This window comes from Apis dorsata, unplaced genomic scaffold (assembly GCF_000469605.1).
Source record: "Apis dorsata unplaced genomic scaffold, Apis dorsata 1.3 scaffold_231, whole genome shotgun sequence".
Taxonomy (NCBI): domain Eukaryota; kingdom Metazoa; phylum Arthropoda; class Insecta; order Hymenoptera; family Apidae; genus Apis; species Apis dorsata.
Genome location: NW_006263513.1, coordinates 997,972 through 1,005,384, shown reverse-complemented (window position 1 = coordinate 1,005,384; position 7,413 = coordinate 997,972). Strand labels below are relative to the sequence as shown.

Here is a 7,413-nt window from a genome sequence, read left to right as displayed (position 1 = left end):
AAAAAAAAAAAAAAAAAATTAATCCCTCCCTTCTAAGACGCCGTTAGAATCCGCCGTTTCAAGCGAGTTTATCTATATGTTAATACCGACCTAACAACGCGAACGTGACTTCCGGCTGCGCGCCCCCTCGCGCACCACCCCCTCCGCTCACCGTTGAAAGTTAGTTTAACGCGAGCAGCTCCTCTCGATTTCACGACAGACATTGCTAACTTAATTATCGCGTATTTTCCGCGCACTCTTATCTCCTCTCCAAACTATGGAACCGCGTCACGGTATTTGTATCCGTGTGTTGAAATTTCGAATTAGAATTTGCATAATATCCGATGACTTTTCCCGCGACATCCCGCATGCAAATCAGATATACACGTCAACGACGTATATTATAACGATACGAGAATGGAATGATTGAAATGCGCAGTTCGTTTTTTGGAAAATCTAGAGTAAAGATCGAGTCACATGGACTTTTTTCTATAAAATTTACATATTTTTTTTTTTTTTTTTTTGGAAAATATTACAAATTAGAAAGGAAGGTACGAAGTATAATAATGATTAAAAAAGAATCGATGGAAAGAAGAGAAGAAATCAATAAAACGAGGAGGACGGATCGAACATTCCTTCCTCCTCTCGTCGCAGTTTCCTCGCAGTCAAGCGATTCCATTCTCGTCTTCAATATCGTCTACGTGTATATCCGTGTTGTATACAATGAAGGCTTGTCGTGATGCGCGCGATTCTCTTCGTGTCTCGTGACAAGAAGGAAAGGGGCCTGTTATCGGTGGTTGGAGGCGCGTGAACACGCGCATTACGTTTAACGTCCCCGAGGAACGTGCGTACGATAAGGGTGCTTACGATCTCGAAACCCTTGCTCTGTACGTGCAACACGTTGCGGGTTCTAACGTGTACACGGGGCTACATGGTAATTGGTCAGACGCACGTATACCGCGTGCAGGTGCAACGCATGATCGCGTGTTATTTATTAACGTCCGGTGCCGGATTGAGATATCGCAGATAGTGACAATTCAATCGGTTAATGCGCGTAATCAAGTAAATTATGCCCCCCCTCCCCCCTCGGTTGAATGGCTTATATCTAGAGGCAAGCCGTCCATTCTCCGTGTTGTACTTAAACGGACGAATTGCTTGCCGCTCCGTTTAAAAGTAGATTACGATGGATAATAATTAATGTGTTATATCGTTTGAAAAATTCTTTTAATCGGAAAAGTTTACGCATAAACGAAGATACGCGATCGAGTGATTTTGTTTCTCATCGATTAATAGAAACAAGTCTACTGATTGCTTATTTAATTTTGGAATGAATCGATTTTAATTTTTCAAAATTTGAATATATTTGATTAAAATTAACCAATATTTGCTATATTAACTCTCGAAACACGTTTCTCAAATGCAATCTGATATTTGCATTGCATTACATATGTTTACCGATGATTCGAGATCTCTCGTGCGTGGACACAGATAGAGATAAATATTAAACGAGTCGTTACGCGAGTTATCGACAATTTTAAAGCGGTAAAAAATCCGCTTTGGGTTTCGTGTTCTTCTCTCTCGAAAGAGAGAGAGAAAGAGAGATGCGAATCAAAGAGATTGCGAATATAAAACTAAGCGGAAAGAATTCGATGATACAAGGCGATTATAAAACGAACTTTAAAGAAATAAATTTGTCCGATCCGCAATTAACGTCTTCCGTCTTTGATTAAAGAGATTTCCTGCGGAACTCGTCGTTCTCCAGAAGTTCGACTTGCCACGCAATTTTTAATCACCCTTATCGTACCGCGCGACCGGGAAAAAGAAGGAAGGGAAACGTTGAGGACAATTTGCGCTACAAATAGAGGGTTGGCGTAATAAGTAACAAGAAGAAAACTAAGCGATCGCATTAATTGCGTCCCAAGGAAATCGAATTCTTTTTCGCTCCTTCGCTTGACGAACAAGAAACCTTGGCTAAGATTTATTTCCACGTTAATTCGGTCAAACTGTCTTACAGATACATCCAATTTCTACTCGATTCCGACACCCTATTTAACATTCATTTATTACGATAATTGAAAGTATTTAATTCAATACTTCTTTTCTAATTTTGAGATCGAAAAGATCTCATCAATTTAAAGTTTCGATAATTATTTTTCTACAATTTTTAATTTTCGTACATTACTAACTTCTCGACAAAAAGAACTTTCACTTGAAAAGCATCACTTAAAATCGCAAACCTAAATTCATTTTTAAAACATCAAGTTCTATCGAGTTAAGATATCTCAAACGAAAGGAATGACATCATCACAGCAGTCATCTGTGGGGGGGGAGAAGCGGCGATAAAATTTATTCCCCCTGAAACGCACGGGAACGATCGATCGCGCATTTCTTACGATCTTTCTGATCCAGAGTTTAGACGTTTCTCGATAACGATTCGACGACGTATAAACGAATCGCGACGATTTTTCATTTGTCCCTCCCTTTCCACCCCCGGGGCGGGGTGTAGCAACGCGCGCCTCGATACCCTAACACCGGAGGCGACCATGATAAATCGATTTTTTCGTGCTGTCACGGCGGAGGAACTCGACGGTGGAATCGGATCCGCAACGATTCGCGCGCGCCCTAATGGGAATCGATCTGACAGCAGCGGAGCCCGATTGGAAGCCGGCCGAGGAGGAATCACGCGATGGATTTCACGGTGGATGTTCGCCATCCTATCGCATTACGATTAATATTTCAATGGGAAATAGCCCGGCAATACCTGAATCTAGGCGGAGACGGAGGGGTGGCTCTTTCTCTTCCACCCCGCCACCCATTCGCCAACGTGAAACCGCTTGTACGTTAATTGCCTCATTGAATATGAAACGCGCATCGATTTGCATGATGCCGATTGAAATTCAATATTATCACCCGGCCAGTCCTCAGGACTGGTCAACGGTCAGTCTGAAATCCCGAAATTGGAAAGGAAGGGAGATCGAGATTGTATATGTGGGATAAAAATCGAGATGACGAAGAAGTCGATACGTTGGACGAGGAGGAAGAAGAGGAAACAAAAAAATTGATGAAAATTGAAATTGGATTCCGAAGCTCGAAAGGTTTGGAGAAATTCTAACGATTCTTGCGAATTTTTGTACACGTTTCGAATTGGAATTTGAGTTCTGGAATCTATATTTCGCTTCCAGATGCACGTCGATTATTCTGTGCATCATTGTCTGAACGATCGAACGATGGAAAGAAAAATATAATTTCGTTATTATACTTTATCGTGTACTTTAATGGCTATAATTCGATATGAGGGATAGAACTTGTGATGCTCGTCGTTTATTTGCAAATTATCCGAATTATATGAATATTTAAATGAATATACCATCGCTAATATTCTCCAATGCCAATAACATTTTAATCCCAATAATAAGAACACATTTGAAATAATTTAGTCATAGAGGTTTACGATACACGATACCAAGAGACAATTAAATGGCTAATGCGAACGATTCGATTTTGCATCCAAGCTCAAAGCGTACATATCAATAATCGAAATACAATCGCAAAACAAAAACCAACTCCCTTTACATTTGATCAAAGCCATCTGTTTCATTAATAAACCACTTCTACGATAAATGAATAAACTCTCTAACTCGTTCTATTAACCCAATGCCAACAAGCTTATAGATAAAAATATATATATATATATAGAAAACTGACATCTCACTCGTTCGACGAGTTGGACGATAATTGTTTTTGCGTTACAGTTATTTCGCGATACAAACGAGTCATACACAGAAGAAGAAAGGAAGAATTTCATTCCACTTTGTACTTTGTCGTATGTCAAGTAAAATTACTTTGACTAATTTTTAATCCAATCGTTCGCTAGCTCAAGTTAGTAATACGGTTGTCATCGAAGAGCGACTCGATTCTACTCGCATTCCGTGGTTCCAGGAATCGAATCGTGGAAATTGGCCGCTCCGCCTTGAAATAATCGTAACGTGCGCCGATTCGTTGTTCGCGAATGATATCGCAGAACATTTTTACGGTTGCTTGTGATCGAGACATTTCGTGTCAAATCGAAGCTCGCCAATGTGGTTGCGTCTACGCAATAAAGTGTGAAAGGATCGATGCGAATTTTATATTTTAACAAAGAATTTAAGATTAAGATAATCGGGGCTTAATAAGTTTGTCTTTGTGATAAGACCTCTGAAATGGAAATTTTGGTACGTGAGTGGAGATTATGGGGAATAATGTTGTTTGAATATCTGATAATGAGAAGTTTGTAAGATTTTTACTTTTCAAATATTTTTTTAATATTTGTCGACGGATTTGTAACTTCAATTGAGGGGTAGTTTAAGTTTAAGTTGAGCATACGAGAATGTATACGTAAAAGGATAAATTTGTGTTTCATAGCTGTTTACACAGGATGTTACACAGGATTTCTAAGAAAGCTGGGATGAGATTAAAAATGAATCTTATTTCAATATCTACTTTGAGACAGTCTCCTCTTCAAAAGGGAAATCGTATTCCTCGTAAAAGAGAGATACAAGTGAAAAAATAATTGACCATGTTACAAAGTGTATTACGGGAGAGCTTTTAATGTCATTACTGTCTATAAAGTGAAAAAGAGGAAAAAGAAAGAAAGAAGAAAAAAGAAAAAAGAGGGGAAAGGACGTTAAACTTTTTTCAACGCTTTCAAGAACTTTTTAAATATCTTTCGAGATCTTTGAGAAATTGTTTTCTTTAAAGAAATAATCCGTACGTGTACACGTGTTAACAGAAAGTTTCTAAGAGACTAATTTTATTCTTCGAGATAGAGAGATACTTAGAGAGGTATTTCCGATGTCGTCTCCCCTCATTCCCCAAGAAATTGAACGTCCATTGGAATAAGTTTCCACTTCTCGATGCGTCAATAAGTAATATAGATTATTATTTGAATAAGTTATAAGAAGAGCCGAGGAAAATGGGTGGACGAGGTAAACTTGGAGAAATTAAAAAGAACTGAATCCCACTTCCGCCCGAGTTCACTAATCGCAAACATTTTCCTTCGCCAGGAAATTTTATCCTGGCCAATATATCCTCGGCTGTTCCTCGACCATTCGATTTACCTAGGAAATCTTACAATTAGTAACTCGGTTTATCAAAGGAAATTTTAAAAAAAAATTTCATACCTTTTAGAGAAATTATATATCAATATTTAAAATACCCAGAACGACCTCTGCTAAAAACTATACAATTCCAAAATTGTATCTTTCTTTCAAATTTACCTCTTCTTCTTTTATCACGTCGCATACACCATCATTACCAATCTTCGATTTCTAGATTTCGAATAAAAGGATCTTAACGAAGGGGAGAAAAATTCGTAAGAGATATATTTGCTTCTATAATTCTAGCGTTTTGGGAATAAAATTATTCGAAAAATCGAATGCGAACGAGGAATGAAGGAGGGGAGGAGCGAGGAAAGGTAAAGCCACTCGGCGTTTCCGCGAGACCGCGGTTACGAATCCGTGGAGCGAAGAGAGACGGTGCAGAATCGGCGAATTGTTTTAATAAAGCGGCCGCGGAGCGTAGGACGGTGGTTGGATCCGGTAATTGACTTGGAAACTCACGCCCGGCCGTAGAACGTGCGGGAGGTTGGAAACCGGCACGAGAGAAATATTTAAATTCCTTCATTACTCGCTCAAAGAATCGCTAATGCTAGATGGAATCGCGCGGAATATGATTATTCTACTATTTTAACTGGCACGGTCTCTTTCTCTTTCTCTCTCTCTCTGTCCCCGTGGCCGAATCAAATTACATTTTTCGTCGAATGATCCTAATGTAAAAGATGATTAGCTGATGTACTTTTGTAAAAACGTGAAACTCTAAGATCCGCACTTGTTCGAAGAAGTAACGTTATTATAAAAATTTCGATTAAAATTAAATACGTGGAGTATTAGAAATTTTCGATTTCTTTCTATATCTTACATCTACATTTTTTTGATAGTTATAAATTTTGATGGTATTATGAATATCGAATATAATTTATGGAAAATCAAGCAATTAAATTTATAAATAATTTTAATTAATCGATTCCAAATAAACGATTCTATCTTATACACTATGTTTTCACTACTTCGTGATTCCCTTAAATGCCTTTTCTTTCAAAAACACGCGTTACTCGTAAGATAAGCAAGAAAAAAATGAAAACACGGTAATTTAATTTCTTCCACTCGAACGAACGTGTATTAAACTCCAAATAAAAACCACCATCCATTAATCCTGTTACAAAACCCCTCCCCCCGAGAACTCGCTCGAACAATTCCACCTCCGGTTTCACTCGCGCCGGCTTCAAATTCGCGCCTGCCTCTTCAAGCAATCCAACTTTCTTCGCCTCGCGGAAAACGGTGTTTCCGTCGCGAGAGAGAATAAGGGGAGGATGGCGTCTCGACGCACGTTGCCGCGAATTAGCTACAAATCGGCGGCTCTCAAAAGACGATTTCTCGGTCTCTCGGTGAAAGAAGTGTGGCGAGTGGAGAAAGGAGGTGCTCGAGGAAACCGGGTTACAACGAGTACCTTTGTTTCGCCATTTTGCACTCGTCACCGGGCAAATATCAAACGATTAACGTTAATTGAACTCGGCCAAGGGTCGTGGGCCCTCTTTCTCCTCCCCTCTCCTATAATCGTCGGTCCTCCTCCATTTATTCGACATTTATTCTCCCTTCCCTGGGACGCGAGAGAGCGCCAACCACTCTGAGAGCGAGAAAAAGGGGAAAAAAGAAGAAGAGGAGAGGAGAGTTGGAAACAGTGTTGCGAATAATAAATTCATTCCCGGTCGACGAATCGATCGGGAGGCTCATTTCTCCCGATATCCTTAAAGCCCGTTTATTATCATCGTTATCGTTATCCATCCCATTCTTATCAAGCCACGAGGATAGATGAATGGCACTTGTGGATCCCTCTTTTTCCCCCTCCTCGAAACGGGAGAACTCCGATCCCGTTTTAATCGGGTCAATTGTTTTTCAACCGGCTCGAATTGTTCAACGTCGCGAACCCTTGATACGTACGCAGTTTCCGCCACCAGGGATCGGTGTTGTAAAGTGTTGTACCACAGCGGGCGGCTCTATTGATTCTATTAATTTGGTGGAGGGCAATCGATTACGGTGTATCGGAAAGTTAATTAAACTCGAGACTCCGCGCGAATATTCGGATAACGAAGAATATATGGAGGGGATATATGGAGGATACGAGTTGGAGACTGACGAGTGGATAATAATAAGGGAGATTTTTGTTTGCTCGTTTGCGTTGTGAAATTAATTACTGGGCTAAGTGTGGAACGTACGTAGAAATACTTCTTGTGTATTGAATCAATATATAGTACAGTAATCAATATATTTAGTTATCGACTACCTGCTCGTTAAACAGCGCTAGGAACAAGTTAATTTACCTTAATTTAACTTAATCTTA

At 39.6% G+C, this 7,413-nt stretch overlaps 1 protein-coding gene across 21 annotated transcripts in view; it reads right to left on the bottom strand.

Annotated features, from left to right (window-relative positions):
• The window catches only part of LOC102673156 (RNA-binding protein Musashi homolog Rbp6), a 795,620-nt gene that overhangs the window by 105,598 nt on the left and 682,609 nt on the right, over positions 1 to 7,413 (bottom strand). The window lies entirely within an intron of this gene.